Here is a 17212-nt window from a genome sequence, read left to right as displayed (position 1 = left end):
ATATTAATACAATTCCAGCAGAGCAAGTTAAAGGCTTGTGATGTGAATCTTAAACGTATCCAAGACATAAGATAGCAATATTCTGTTGAATATATAGTCTCTCTACTAAGGCTTCGTTCACATCTGCGTTGGGACCCCGATCATGGATTCCGTTGGAGCTTTACATCAGGGGACCCCATGAACGTTATCCAAACAGGAACAAATGGAAACCATAAGTTTCCGTTTGTATCACCATTGATTTCAATGGTGATGGATTTAGTGCAAATGGTTTACGTTTGTGACCATTGTGTAAGGGTTCCGTAGTCGACCGTGCTATTCATTCCGTCAAAACGACGGAACCCTTAAACAACAGTGACAAACGGAAACCATTTGCACTGGATCCGTCACCATTGAAAACAATGGTGATGCAAACAGAGACCTATAGTTTATGATTGTGTCAATTCTTTTCATGAGTACCCCTGATGGAAAGCTCCAACAGCACCCATGAACGGAGTCCCAATGCAGATGTGAACGAAGCCTAAATGACAGTAAATACATGGAAAAAAAATAACAACATTTGGAGACATTTATTCCCCTGTATCCTATTTGCAAGGTTCTAAGTTTGAGCATCAACAGTGAAAGGCAAGAATGAAAAAAGGATAATGCAAAAAAGTAAAGAAGAAAAGAAAAACCCTACTGCATAACCCCAACCTCCCCAAGGTTTTAAGTACACGCCTGAGATATCTCAACCATAGTGACAGGACAACATTCTCTACCTTGGGCATTCTTTTTACCTTAGAGGCTGCAAGGCCAGGTTTACACATGGACGTTTTATTTTTAACTAATGCCATGAATGGATGCAAACGAGCATAAAAGTATAAAGGATCCATCTGTGTGTGAACAAGGCCATATGAAGATACACATACATTTATGACACAATCGATGGGTCCTACACATAAATAGACCAGTAACCTTCCTCTATCAGCCACTCATACTCCTGATATCATCTTCAACTTCTAGCCCAGTCAAGGTACCTCAGTTACAGCAGCCATTTGTTACAGTTATTAGACAGCTAGAAAATTGGAGAAACATTATAATTATTTTTTTTTTCCACCCAAAAATTATTTTACTCATCATCCTGAGGGACATCTTCACATGAAACATCATAGATAACAATGAGATCTTTGGTGAGTTGGTGACTAGGCCCAAATTTGGTTGTGGTGAAGGATATCAGTTTTTTTTTATAAATTTTAGCTGCTAAATATTTTTCTCAATCAAGCAACAATTGTGACAGGTATTTGTGACATGAGCATAACATTCACATGTATAACCTAGTCATTTACAAAGCCTAGGGCATCAACTCGAAATGCAGGCTTTTGGTTTAGAAGCGTTTCCAAATGTTTTCATGAATATAAAGGTGCTTAGTCTTTTTAGGAATCTGTGTCCACTTTCCCTATTGGTGACAATCTAACAAACCGCACACACAAAGCTGATGACAGATCGCATCCACACCAACAAACACAGGACAACCTGCTTGGGGCAGCGAAACGCACACTTCTTGTACTGTAAACATCCCCCCAATACAGTGCTTTTATATTGTATAGCGCAGCTCGTGACTCTCATGTCCCTATATAAATGTATTCTTTCTAGTAAACGCCTGATAATTCTGTTTATATGAACGTTAATGCCGGTAATCCTTGCACCTATGACATCAAAGAGTTAATTTGTTAATAGAGTTTGAGCTGGAGTTGATTCATTTTTTTTTTAGTATATTGTCCTTGCTGCCATACTTGTAGGATTTAATGACAATTGACCAACAATTTCCTCTGTGGGAAGATGCAGACAGATTGCTTCATTTTTGGCTCGATGGAGATATTTTTACTTTGGAAAATGTTGTGGAAAATAGATGGGTGATTACAGTGTTGTAACATATGTACAGTTCAATGATGCCAGTTATGTGTGCCAAAGTAGTCATTTGGAGCTCCTGGGCCCCAAAGCAAAATCTGTAGCAGGGTCGTCCATCTACCATGTATCTTTTATAGTAATGGTGTCCATCTTTGTTCGAGAGGGGCCATTGGGGCTCACCAGGCTCCTGATGCAACTGCAATCTCTGCACCCATATAATAACTTTGCTGATTCGTGACAATAAATATGTGTATATAAATATGCATGCAGGCTATACCAGGCGTACCATACAGGTCTGCTCAAGTAGTCAGATATTTATGTGCTGCAACGGATCAAAATGTTTTTAGATGCTCCCATTCTTGGCAACAGAAATTAAATTGTGGTAAAAACTAAACTAACATCCCCTCCCTTGCCACTCTGTCTAGGGCCTTATTCGCACAGTGCAGCTTTGAGACATTGTTTTAAACCAAAACAAGGAGTGGATCCTAAACAGTGCTAAAGTATAAAGAAAAGACTTGAAGGCAGTTCCCCTGCTTTTTGAACTAAAAAAAAATCTAAGAGAAACTGATGTTTAAACAGATCCTATTGTTTTTAATGGGAATCCATTTTTAGGAAAAAGTGACCAAAATGGTTTTTACGTTAGGACAGACATAGAAGTGCATGAGGCCTCTACCGTACCTCCCTATACCTCTGAGCTTATACAGAATCTGACAGAAAATTTGGCATCTGCCAACGGCATCGGTAGTGTGGGGCCCATATGGTATTTTGTGTGTCTCTGTACAGCCTCCGTGCTGTGTGCTTGAGACCTTATACTTCTCTTTACACTATTTTGATGCAGAAACTACAAAATCAGTCAGTTCACAATGTTATTTTACAAGCTATGTAAACCTTTGAAGATTTTTTTTTTCTTTTATTAAAACAGTGTATTAGGGTATGTGCACACGATAACTGCATTTACGTCTGAAATTACGGAGCTGTTTTCAGGAGAAAACAGCTCCTGAATTTCAGACGTAATTGCATGTACTCGCATTTTGCGGGGCGTCCATTACGGACGTAATTTGGAGCTGTCCTTCATTGGATTCAATGAAAAACGGCTCAAATTACGTCCCAAGAAGTGTCCTGCACTTCTTTGACGAGGCTGTTATTTTACGCACCGTCTTTTGACAGCAACGCGTAAAATGACTGGTCGTCGACACAGTACATCGTAAAGCCCATTGAAATGAATGGGCAGATTTTTTCTGACGTATTGGAGCCGTGTTTTCTGGCGTGTTTTCAGGCGTGATTCGAGGCGTAAAACGCCTCCATTATGCCTGAAAATAGGTCGTGTGAACCCAGCCTTAGAGTGTTTTGTGCGACTTTGTAATTGGTTTTTATAAAAAAATAATTCAGATACAGATTGCTTATTCAGATACAGCTTCTATGTTTTCCGGATACATAAAAGCTGTATCCTGAGCTGAAAACTGAATCCGTCCCATCAACGGGACTGACGGATTTGGTGACAGCGGGTCCTGATGCCACCTGTTATCGATCAAATCTAAATTATGAACTTAACTGTGATCAATAACAGCTGGATCGTGCGAAACAGACATACAGGACCCGCTGTCACCGAAGCCATAAGTCCCAACATAGATGTGATCGATAACAGGTGGATCGTGCGAAACAGACACACAGGACCCGCTGTCACCGAAGCCATGTGATCAATAACAGGTGGATCAGAGACACAAAACCGTCAGTCCCACTGACCTCATGGATACAGGTTTCAGCCCAGGATACAGCTTCTATGTATCCAGGATAGATAGAAGTGGTATCTGAAAAAGTGAAAAATATTTTTTATAAAAACTAATTACAAAGTTGCACAAAACACTGTAATACACTATTTTAATAATAATAATAAAAAGTCTTCAAAGGTGTACATAGCCTTTAAGAGACCAGCTAGTAAATAGGACTTTCTCAGGAGTCAGGACTACAATCTTCTTCTGGCCAATGAACCAAGTGTGTAGATGTATCTACAGATACTGTGCTGTAGCGTGAACATTTCCCTCCAGTAACGCTATGCGTTGAAATAAGCTAAGATCAGCTTTTATGTCATCTCTACAAACAATATCACCACCTGTAAAAAGATGACAAAAAAACTGGAGGTGATTGTTCTCGAATCCCAATAGAAAAATATAGGAAAATCCTTTGTTATGGAAAACTTTCCTTTTGTAGCAAATGAAAGAGAACATAAACCTCAGATATGACCAACCAAACACGGCTATGGGAAAATATCTGCTAAAGATAGAGTATTCCAGTCAGCGTATCTGAAAATATCAAATATGTGCTGCTTTTGGTTATGTTAACTATCAACTGTATTTTATTTTTATTTTTTTGTAAAATTATAAAGTAGTCTCCAGTACAAAATTAAATCCAGGTTTTAAAAAACAAAACAAAAAATATTTGTGTTTCCATTACAACACAAGGTTTTTATAGTCAGAGCTTCAGGGACTACAAAAGGCATCTCATATATTCTGTATATTTAGTGTTCATGACAAAAAGTCATGTCAATGCACCACTGGGACTGTAATACACGGATTAGGATTATTGCTCCCTATATAAATGTCTCTATTGTTCATAAAACAGGAGTGTGCAGTATTAGTTTAGCATTTAATGCTCGATAATGGTACATGTGTGGTTTGTCAGCAACACTGGCTGAAATACTCATCTGAAAAGTCCATCACATATTAAAAACGCCCATAAAAAAGTGTGGTATATTTTACTGCCCAAAAGACTATACAAATAACAGTGTATAATAATATAGTTTGAATAGTAAGCATCCTTACTGACACCTGGTGGCCAGGACTGGTATATCCTTTGTTTCCCAAGTTTCTATATGATGTATGTAGTGTACAACAGTCTTTGACTTGTGGTGTAGGCACTATGAATTCCCCAATCCATAGCAACCATTCTGTCTCAGATTAGTCAAGGTTACATTTTCACTATACAGAGGGCAAATGTGACGATGGAGGCTTGTCAGGGCTTAATAAAATATCTTGCTTTATCTTATACTGTTGCAGTAAAAACAAACAAATGTATATAAAGAATCTCTTTAAAGGTTTAGGATATGCCAGTATTTTCTGATTTGCAGTGGTCCAACTGGTGGGACCCCGGCAAACCTGAGAATGATGTGCTAACAGTGCCAGCCACAGTGCTCCTTTTAAAGCGCCAGCCCCAGTTCTTTTCTTACCTCTTGGGACGGTCATGACGCCATTGGTGGTTCAATGATGGCAGTGGGGTTCAGCGTTTTTCCTTGCTGCCTATACAGTAGTGGGTGCGTATTTTGCATATACATACACACGATATTTTGCAGGCAGCAGTGACAAATACCTGTTGCTTTCACCAAATCCGGGAGAATCACCTTCTGGGACCTTTTTTGTGTTGAGTCTCTGGCAAGGGAAGGGGGCCAGAATTTGTTTTTGAAATGCAAAAAAAACAAATATAACTGCAACCTCCTTCTAACTAATACAGAACTCTAAGGGCATGTTCACACAGGGCAGATACGCTGCGTAAACGCTCACAGCGTATCCGCCCAGTGTGACGCAGTGAATTCCAGCCGAAAAACCTCACCAAATTGTCCGGACGTCCTGCAGCCCTGGGATGACGTTTCATCCCATGTGACCGCTGCCGGGCTGGATGAAGAAACATAATTCTGGGTAAATATAAGATTTATTTGTTTTTTGCAGTGGAATTGCTGCTTTTTTGAGGCAAAAAAACGTACCATCTGCATTTCTTGAGGGATTTACCTCCCCATTGAATTCAATAGAGAAAACCTGCAACAAATAAGCAGCGATTAAGCAAATACAATTGACATGCTGCGGAATAAAACAACGAAACGCAGGTCAATTTCTGAGAAGTTTTTCCACTCAAAACGTAGCGTGTGGATGAGATTTGTTCAATTCTCATTCACTTTGCTGCTACTGTATTATGCTGCGGAATTTCCACAACTAAATCCGTTGCAGAAAATCCACAGTATTTACGCTACGTGTGAACCCGGCCTTAAATCTAATGGCTTTAATATGAAATCATCCTCAGTTGCAGTTTTCATTTTTGTGGATTCTGCAAGGCCGCAGAGAATCTCAGTTGATGGGGCTGAGGCTAAAGAATGCCACATACCACCCATGTTGAAAACTGAGTTGAGCTGGACTCCTGTGGTTAATAAACATGGCCCTGACTCCTTAAGTGAATAAACTCCATATCTGTTTGATGTCTCTGATGAGAGCTGAGCTTCCACAAACACCTGGTCACGTCACCCTCAGAGCTGGGAGTACAGACGGCGCAGAGTGATGTGGAGCACGCGGAGGCCGACAGCGCCTGCACAGCAGACACCGGCACCTCATTTAGGTTTTCTTTGCCACACGTGATGATTTTATTAGCTCTTCTCTAAAACACAGAGGGTTCAGTTTGTCACTATCCATTCTCCCTTTCAGAGATATTAACCTATTCCCCAGGCGCCATTCTGTCTTCTTTGCAGCAGTTGAACACATTTGTTGTTCTATAAATTTAGGGGATGACAATATGAAATCATGGACTGAACCTGTGAGCATAAGAAGAGAGCAAATTATTTTCCACTATAAAAAATAGCATGTTAAATCTTTATGTATGACTCTTCCTGGAGAGGATCTTCCTACTGTTTACAGTTGGGAACACCCATTGTAGTACATTGTATAGTATACGCTGTAGGTGCATGCTTTCAGATTTGAGGCTGTAGCGGCATCTACTGATAAAATGGTGAATTACAGTTTCTTATTTTTAGAACATAGTGTTCAGAGCATTAGGCGTATATCCCATACATCCCGCATGCAGCACCCAACAGCCTTTTTTTGTGTCCGTGTTTCTTCAGTGTCCATCAAAGTTTAGACTTTCTGTTTTTTTTGCACTTTTTATGCAGCGGGTCTGCTGCAAAATTTGCATATTTGAGGGTTCATATAGATGTGGCGAATTTTTCAATGGACGCCGTAGGTTTCAGCCTTTGCATTACAAAGGCTGAAATGCACAGTGAAAATCTGCTGCTTCTCCGCAACAGACTGGATAAAGACAAAGAACACACACGGGTATGTATAAAGTCTATAGACACAAAGAATATCTAATAAAGCGTATACATTTATTAACCGCTTCCCGACCGCCCACAGTAAATTCACGTCGGCGTTTGCTGGGCTCTGTGCAGCGCCAACGTGAATTCACGGTGGGTGTTAAAAGCGCGATCCGGGTGTCTCAGAGTAGCGCTGACACCCGGATTGCACTGTTATCCAATGCCTCTAGTCCCGGAGACATTTCCGGGACCTAATTGGTTCATGTGATCGCAGGGAAAGTTTGTTGTAGAAACGAACTTGAAAGTTTGTTACTACAACAAAGTGGAAAGTTTGTTGCTACAACAAACTTTCCCGGGTTCCGATTGCAGGTGCTGCAATCGGTTATAAGGCAAAATTGGAGGCCATACAACGGCCCCCGGGTCTGCCATGCACAGCAGCCTATGAGAATCAGCCGTATAATACGTTACACTACCTAGGTCTTCAAGTAAAACAAGTAAAAAAAGTAATAAAAATGTTTTATAAATATGTAAAAATAAGTTATAAGTTACAAGAACAAAAAATCCTTTTTTTCCTATAATAAGTCTTTTAGTATAGGAAAACAATGAAAATGTTAAAAAAAGTACACATATTTGGTATGACCACGTTCCCAACGACCCAAACTATAAAACTATAATGTTATTTTTCGGGCACGGTGAACAGCGCAAAAAAATGTAATTAAAAAACAATGTCAGAATCACTATTTTTTTGGTCATCAACCCTCCAAAAATATAGAATAAAAATTGATCAAAAAGTCGCATGTACCCTAAAATAGTACCAATAAAAACTACGCAAAAAACAAGCCCTTACACAGCTTTTTTGACTGAAAAATAAAAAAGTTATGGCTCTCAGAATATGGTGACACAGAAAATAAATAATTTTATCGAAAAGTGATTTTATTGCGCAAATGCCACAAAACATAAAAGAACTATATACATCTGGTATGGCCGTAATCGTATCGACCCGCAGAATAAAGTAAAATGTCATTTATAGCGCACGGTGAAAAGTGTAAAAAAGAAAAAGACAAAAAACATTGTCATAATTAGTTTTTTTGTCACTTTGCTTGCCAAAAAAAAAATCTAATAAAAAGTGATAAAAAAATCACATGTACCCTAAAATTGTACCAATGAAAACTACAGATTGTCCCGCAACAAATCACGGCTCCGGTGAAGAAAAAATAAAAAAAGTTCTGGCTCTCAGAATATAGCTACAGAAATTGTGCAGTGTCCAAAAGCGGATAAGATCGGGCGCCATTTATCAGTGCGACATTGGCCACATATCTGCGGATTATTATTTATTTACCGAATTATTATACCCTCTTATTATGTCCTGATGTACTCTGTGCAATTTACACATACCCCCACATCATAAACTGAAATACCAGCAAAACCCCAAACAGAACAGTTACCAAGCAAAATCTGCGCTCCAAAAGCCAAATGGCGCTTCCTCCCTTCTGAGCCCCACAGCATACCCAAACACCAGCTTACGTCCACATATAATGATATTTTATATACCCGGGAGAACCCGCTCAACATTGTACGAGGTATTTGTCTTCAGTGGCACAAACTGGGCACAACATATTGTGCATTAAAATGGCATATCAGTGGAAAATTTAAATTTTCACTTTGCACCATCCGCTGCGCATTAACGCCTTCGCGCACCACGACTTAATAGCATGTCGTGGTGCGGGGGGTTATATATGGAGCGGGCTCATGCGCTGCGCCCGCTCCATATTCTGCAGGTGTCCGCTGTGTATTACAGCATACACCCGGGACTAATGGACAGGAACAGCGATCGCGCTGTTACAGGAGCCTGTAAAAATCATATTATACTGCAATACATTAGTACTGCAGTATATTGTACCAGCGACCTAATGATCGCTCGTTCCAGTCGCCTAAAGGGACTTTTGGGAGGTTTCCACTGTTTTGGTACCTCAGGGGCTTTGCAAATGCGACATGACACCCAAAAACCATTACAGCTAAATTTGAGCTCCAAAAGCCAAATATTGTTGATTCCCTTCTAAGTCTTGCCGTGGGTCCAAACAGCAGTTTATTAGCACATATGGCGTATTGCTGTAATCAGGACAAATTGCTTTACAAATTTTCGGGTGATTTTTCTCCTTTATTCATTGTAAAAATTAAACATTTCTATGTTTTTTCAGAAAAAAGTAGATTTTCATTTTCACGGCCTAATTCCATTAAATTCAGCAAAAAAAAACGGTGGGGTCAAAATGCTAACTGTACCCCTAGAAAAATTCCTTGAGGGGTGTAGTCTACAAAATGGGGTCACTTTTGGGGGGTTTCCACCGTTTTGCTCCGTCCAGGGCGTTGCAAACGCGACATGGCACTGAAAACCAATCCAGCACAATCTGCGCTTCAAAATCCAAATGGCGCTCCTTCCCTTCTGAGCTCTGCCGTGGGTCCAAACAGAAGTTTAGTACCACATATGGGGTATTGCTGTAATCGGGAGAAGTAGCTTTACAAGTTTTAGGGTGCTTTTTATTCTTTATTCCTTGAAAATATTATTTTTTTTTATATTTTTTCAGAAAAAAAGTAGATTTTCACTTTCACAGGCAAACTCCAATAAATATAGCAGAAGACCTGTGGGGTCAAGATGCTAACTATACCCCTAGATAAATTCCTTGAGGTGTGCAGTTTCCAAAACCGTGTCACTTTTGGGGGATTTCCACTGTTTTGGCACCACAAGACCTTTTCAAACCCGACATGGTGCCTAAAATATATTTTAAAAAAAGGAGGCTACAAAATCCACTAGGTGCTCCTTTGCTTCTGAGGCCGGTCTTTTAGTCCATTATCACACTAGGGCCACATGTGGGATATTTCTAAAAACTGCAGAATCTGGGCAATAAATATTGTGTTGCGTTTCTCTGGTAAAACCTTCTGAGTCATTTGTCAATTTCACCTCTACATTGCTTTAATTCCTGTGAGACGCCTAAAGGGTTAAGAAACTTTCTGAATGCTGTTTTGAATACTTTGAGGGGTGCAGTTTTTAATATGGGGTGATTTATGGGGTCTATCTAGTACATAAGGTCCTCAAAGCCGCTTTAGAACTGAACTGGTCCCTGTAAAAATCGACTTTTGACATTTTCTTAAAAATGTGAGAAATTTCTGCTAAAGTACTAAGCCTTGTAACGTCCTAGAAAAATAAAATAATGTTCAAAAAACGATGCAAATATAAAGTAGACATATGGAATATGTGAAATAGTAACTATTTTGTGTGGTATTACTATCTGTTTTACAAGCAGATACATTTAAAATGAGAAAAATCATAATTTTTGCAAATTTTCTCTAAATTTTGGTGTTTTTCACAAATAAGCAATGAATTTGTAATGGGGTACCAGCCTCCTGCACCCTCATGACATGATAGGGGTCACAGCCCCCTCGCCTCCTGCGGAGGTTATAAGGGTTCCGGTCCCCACCATCTCCACGAGCCTTAGTGTCCATTTGTGCTCTCAGCCCCTTCTGGGCCTCGTGTTTTCCCCCGTTTTTGTGACGTCAGGCCGCTTGCAGCAAAGGTTAGACATATGTCTTAGAAACAATGTGTAGAAACCGTAAAGTTAACAATGACCACTGGGGGCAGTGGAACACAGCAGGAGTGAGAAAACAGACAGGCCATTAGGACAGAAAAAAAGGAGGAACCAAAGAACGGATGGAGAGAGAGGGAAGGGGGAATTGGCGGCACCCCAGGAAGAGGAAGGAGTGGGGAGGAGACTTCGGGGGAGAGGAGATGCAGAGCTGAGTGGGGACAAGAAACTGACCAGGCTGCCGCCATTTGTAGGAGAAGGATCCTTGGCTCAACGTTCCTGAAGGAGGACTAACTGGACATTCACTACAGCTCAGCGGTGTCAGGAGACACAAGGGAAAATACGTCATCTTCATCAACAGAGGAGCAGAAAGCAGAGGTAAGGGTGGTATGCCGCGTGGTAGTGAGTAGCTCTCGCTCTGACCCGCGGAGGCGCACGCGGTAATATATCCGCCGGACTCACGCCGTAGCCAAAGGGCGAGGGGCATAGCTTCCACCTTTGGGGATTCCGCAGTGTGAGTGGTAGCACCACAGTGATCCGCGGAGACGGCCCATTTCCTCCTTGAGACCCGCCGGGCCGGGTCAGTGAGCGCCAGGCGCAGCCACCCAAGAGCGGTTGGGACTCCCACGAGGGCGAGTGCCTCAGCTACTGAGAGACTTGATTTGAATACTGTATTGTTGTTACTTGGCCTGTTTGAAATTGTGATTTTCAGTAAACCGTTGATTTGAAAAGAACTGAGTAGTGTTGTGGTGTCCACGTTTAGTCTTACCTAACAAATTTATTGACCAAATTTTTCCACTACCATAAAGTACAATATGTCACGAGAAAACAATCTCAGAATCACTTGGATAGGCAAAAGCATTCCAGAGTTATTACCACATAAATTGAAACGTCAGATTTGAAAAAATGGGGCTGGTCCTGAAGGCCAAAATGAGCTCGGTCTTGAAAGGGTTAACAAAAAATGTTCCACAAACATTTAAAAAAGCAGATGGCTGCTATAACTGGTTCAACTGGGAGATACTGCCCTGATAAGCAGCCCAATACTAACTCCCCCAGAAAAGAACCTACCTCAAATAACCCTCACGTAATGATGACAAAGATGAGGACACAGATAAAAAGAATATTGCATCACACCATGTGAATAAATTAGGTATATAGCGCCCCACGCATATCGCTACAACGTGGCTTCCTCGGGGGTACTGAAGTAGTGAAGTGAGGAGTATTATATAGGGTAGAGTTTTAATTATAATGATTGTAAGCTGTGTTCTAGGAGGAAGGAAGGAAGGGGGAGAGGCGCACACACTTAACTCTTCCTTATCGCTGCCTATTGAAGAAAAAAAAAAAAAAAGACAAAAAAACTAAATACAATGGAGTAAACGGACCTCTGTCCGTGCGCTATGCGCATGCGCAGGAAACCGGCGCCAGGTTATATGACACCAGCGCTGATTGAAATCTCCACACTGCCCGTACACGAAGCGCATGCGCCAGGGCCATGTGATCACGGCCCTACACGCATGCCCAGAGCAACAGACTGGGTAGAGACCCAATAACACGGCGACCGTACTCAGTGCGCACGCTCCCTGGGGCCGACACCAAGGGTGGCTCCCCGCGCTTGCGCAGTAAAACGGGCGCCGGGAGACGTAGGTCAAATTATAAATAGATGCATTGGTACTGAGAAAAATGAATGTATGTGATAGTGTGTATGTTATGAAAAGTATGTATGCTATTGATAATAAGTGATGATAATACCTTGTGCATAAAAAGTGTGTATGATAAAATGTGCAAATTTTATAATAAAGAAGATAGAGATAAAATTCAATAACTGTCAGTGTGATATTAAAATGTGTGAAAAAACTAAAGATTATGGTGAGATAAAATGACTGTGAATAAATATACATATAAATGAATGTGAAACTAAATGTAAAAATTAAATATAAAAATAAATATAAAAATAAAATAAATAAATGTACAAGTGCTATAAATGAAAATAAACAAATGTAAATATAGATATATAGATATATATTGTGTATAAAAAAAAAATTCAAATTCATACTCAGTCATACCGCATTCATACAATAATACACTATAATGCAAATAAATCGAAGATATCGCAACAAACTATTTAAACGTAGATGCATGCGTATAAAATGCTATATAGAGGCGTCTCATGTAAGAGAAAGGAAGAGGCGAGCATAATGACATGGCTAGTAGACAGAAGGCAAGTAACCAAAAGAAAAATATACATTAAATGGAAATGTATATATATATATAGATATACATATATATTGGGAGAATGTAATTGATTATATACAAAAATGTATGCATAAAATGTGCTAATGAAGGAAGGACAGGAAATGAATATTTCCGTATGGAAGCTGTCCTAATGTTTCTTCAACTTGCACATATAGCACATTTGAAGGCGAAACGGGAGTTCTCTTGGTATATTTGTCAATTTGTAAGACCGCACCATAGGCTGCAGTGCGGAATTTTCAGTCCAGCGTAATGCACTGTCTGTTGTGGAAAAAAAGCGGAATTTCACTGCGTATTTCAGCCTTTGCAATCCAAAAACTGAAATCTGTGGCAAGTCCGCTGTGTTTTCTGCAACGTCTGAACCTGTCCAATATGCAAATGTTGGTGCAGATTCGTTGCATAATTGCCCCAAATCTGCACCAACATTTGCAGCGGAAAAACTCTGCCACGTCGGAACTTGCCCTTAAGTTGTTTAGCGCAGATCCGCAGCCCCCACAAGAAATCACGGGGGCTGACGCTGGTACCCATGGCAACCGGACGCCAGACAATGGCCTCCGGGCTGCCATGTACAGAATCCTACGGCTGGTCCTCATAGGCTTCCTGTCACAGTGACTGTCACGCCACAATGACAGTTGGAATGCATTACACTACGTAGGTAGTATAATGTATTCTAGCAGCGATCAGAGCTGCAAGTCTAAGTGTCCCCTAGTGGGACAAGTGAAAAAAGTTAAAAAAAGAATAAAAATATTTTGAAAAAAAGTGTAAAAATAAAAGTAATAAGTGACAAAAAAGAACTGCTTTTTTTCCTATAAGTCTTTTATTATAGGAAAAAAATGAACACGTAAAAAAAAGTACACATATTTGTTATCACCGCGTTCATAACGACCCCAACTATAAAACTATAATATTATTTTTCCCGCACGGTAAACACCGCAAATAAAATAAACGAAAAACAATGCCAGAATCACTATTTTTTGGTCAAACTGCAAATTTTTTAAAAAAAACTATATACATATGCTATTGCCGTAATTACAGTGAAGGAAATAAGTATTTGATCCCTTGCTGATTTTGTAAGTTTGCCCACTGTCAAAGACATGAACAGTCTAGAATTTTTAGGCTAGGTTAATTTTACCAGTGAGAGATAGATTATATTAAAAAAAAACAGAAAATCACATAGTCAAAATTATATATATTTATTTGCATTGTGCACAGAGAAATAAGTATTTGATCCCTTTGGCAAACAAGACTTAATACTTGGTGGCAAAACCCTTGTTGGCAAGCACAGCAGTCAGACGTTTTTTGTAGTTCATGATGAGGTTTGTGTAGCGCCCATGGCCGCGGGCCGTCGGGTTCACTCACCTCCCGACGCCCGCGGCCATGGATCTGTGAGCGCTGGCCTCCGTCTCCCTCCTAGGAGATGCCAGCGCTCACTTCCGCTCCGTCCGGCTGGGTCCCGTAGGGTGCGCGCGCACGCTCGCGCCCGCTCTTAAAGGGCCAGAGCGCGCACATGAAAACAATGATCATTAACCCACATGATTTCCTGCTCTATAAGAATGCCCCAGCCCTTCTGATCCTTGCCTGAGCGTTGTTAGTCTTTCCCAGTCTGTCTCGCAAATGGTCCCTTAGTGTCTCCCGTTCCAGCTGTTACCCGTGCCCTGTTACCGTTCCTGTATTCCGCATTGTTCCTGTGCCTACCCGTGTTCAAGTGCCATCTGCCACGTCAAGTGCCATCGGCGACGTCAAGTGCCATCTGCCACGTCAAGTGCCATCTGACACGTCAAGTGTCTTCTGCCATGTCAAGTGCCATCTGCTCATCGGATACTGCCCGCCACGTCTGGCGCCACTTTCCGCACCTGCCTCCATCCGTGCTGAAGCCACAGTCACCGCCCGGACTATTTCAGGTACCTAAGCATTACTGTCTGCCATCTTACTTTCACATAGACTGTGACCTGGTCAGCTGCCTCCCCGCTACGGCGGAGCGGCCTAGTGGGTCCACAAACCCAGTGTACGTGACAGTACGCTCAGGTCATGGAACCCGCTGGCCAGCCCAAGACCCCAGTACAGAAGATTCAGACAGAGATGCATGACCTACGCACTCGTCAGGATCAACTCCTTGAGGCGGTGAATTCTATTCTGGTCCGCCTGGATCTACTTGCTGTTCCACCCCCGGTTCTTCCTCCAGAGGCTGTTGCCGTGCCACTGCCTGTTGCTCCCCCTGTTTGTTCCGGATCCTCAGTTCCTCTGCCTCTTCCTCCTCGCTACGACGGTGACCCCAGAGCATGCAGAGGATTTATTACTTTACTTTAGGCTACGGCCTCATCTATTCCCCTCCGAGGAGGCTAAAGTAGCGTTCATTATCTCCCTCCTCGCTGGCAAGGCCCTCGCATGGGCGAACCTAATCTTGGAGCAACAGGGACCTTTATCCTCGGACCTAGCCTTGTTCCTGCAGTCCTTTCGTGCCGTGTTCGAGGAGCCGGGTCGAACATCCTCTGCCGCAGCCACTCTGTTGACCCTCAAGCAAGAAGGCTCCACAGTAGGGGAGTATGCGATCTCCTTCCATACCCTAGCAGCCGAGCTGGCATGGAACAATGAGGCACTGGTGGCGACCTTCTGGCAGGGACTGTCCTCTCACATCAAGGACGAACTGGCAGCCCGCGACCTTCCTTCTACCTTGGATGCCCTCATCCTGTTAGCCACCCGGGTTGATATGAGAATCCGGGAGCGCTCTCAAGAGGTTCGTCAGGAGAGCCGGGCCCACAGACCAGCACCCCCTGCTCAGAGACCACAATTGTCCACTCCTAGTGCGCTACCTGAGGAACCCATGCAGGTAGACAGAGTCCGGTTATCTGAACAGGAGAAGCAGCGCAGACGCTCCTCTGGATTTTGCATGAATTGCGGCCTCAAGGGTCATTTTGTGCGTCAATGCCCACAGAAACCGGGAAACTCCAGTACCTAGGGTTGGTTGGAGAGGCAACTCTAGGTGGAACGTCTCCAAATGTAAAAACCTCTTCCAAATTATCGATACCTGTGGCCATCATCACCGGACAGACTTCACATCCTTCCTCCGCCTATCTTGACTCTGGAGCGGCTGCTAATTTTATCCACCAAGATCTAGTGGATCGGTTTCAACTACCCACAGTCCGTCTGGAGAGACCCCTGGCAGTTGCCTCTGTGAATGGTCTACCGCTGCCTGATCCAATCATGCTCATCACTGAGCCGGGGACATTACGGGTCGGAGCTCTTCACTCAGAACAGATCTCCTTCCTGGTACTACCCAAGGCTATCAATCCTATTATGCTGGGTCTGCCATGGCTCCGTCTGCACGCCCCGACACTCGACTGGAGTTCTGGAGAGGTTCTTCAATGGGGCTCCAGATGCCATAGCCATTGCCTGTCACAAGTCCGTCCTGTTGTGCCCCCTCTGCCTCAGTCACTCTCCGATCTACCTTCTCAGTATGCCAGTTTTGCGGATGTCTTCTGCAAACGAGAGGCTGAGACGTTGCCTCCACATCGGAATTATGACTGTCCCATTGAACTGGTTCCCAATGCTTCTCTTCCCCGTGGATGAGTATAACCTCTCTCCTTGCCAGAGACTTTAGCGATGTCAGCCTATATCAAGGAGAACTTGGAGAGGAGTTTTATTCTAAAATCTTCCTCCCCTGCCGGGGCAGGATTCTTCTTCGTTAAAGAGAAAGATGGATCTCTCCGACCCTGCATTGACTACCGTGGTCTCAATCAGATCACGGTCAAGAACAAATACCCGTTGCCACTCATTTCCGAGCTGTTTGATCGCATACGAGGAGCCAAAATTTTTTCCAAGCTAGATCTGCGGGGGGCCTATAATCTAATCCGGATTCGCCGGGGTGACGAATGGAAGACGGCATTTAACACCTGCGATTGGCACTACGAATACCGAGTGATGCCCTTCGGACTGTGTAACGCTCCCGCAGTATTTCAGGAGTTCGTTAATGACATCTTCCGAGATCTCCTCTATACGTGTGTTGTAGTTTATCTCGATGATATTCTAATCTTCTCCCCAGATCTGATGACCCATCGCAGGCACGTTCGTCAAGTTCTTCTGCGACTAAGAGAGAATCGCTTGTATGCCAAGTTAGAGAAATGCACCTTTGAAAAGAGGTCTCTGCCCTTCCTGGGCTATGTCATCTCGGATCAAGGCCTTAAGATGGACCCTGAGAAGTTAAAGTCTGTCCTGGAGTGGCCACGTCCTCAAGGCCTAAGGGCCATACAGCGGTTCCTGGGTTTCGCAAATTTCTACTGGCAGTTTATTCCGAACTTTTCTTCTCTGACGGCCTCCATCTCTACCCTTACCAAGAAGGGTGTGAATGCCAAGGTGTGGACTCCGGAGGCAGAGGCCGCATTCATTAGCCTCAAGAAAGCCTTCACTTCAGCTTCGATCCTCCATCACCCTGACATAT

Source organism: Rhinoderma darwinii, chromosome 1 (genome assembly GCF_050947455.1).
Source record: "Rhinoderma darwinii isolate aRhiDar2 chromosome 1, aRhiDar2.hap1, whole genome shotgun sequence".
In the NCBI taxonomy this organism is placed as follows: domain Eukaryota; kingdom Metazoa; phylum Chordata; class Amphibia; order Anura; family Rhinodermatidae; genus Rhinoderma; species Rhinoderma darwinii.
This window is presented reverse-complemented; position numbering follows the sequence as displayed.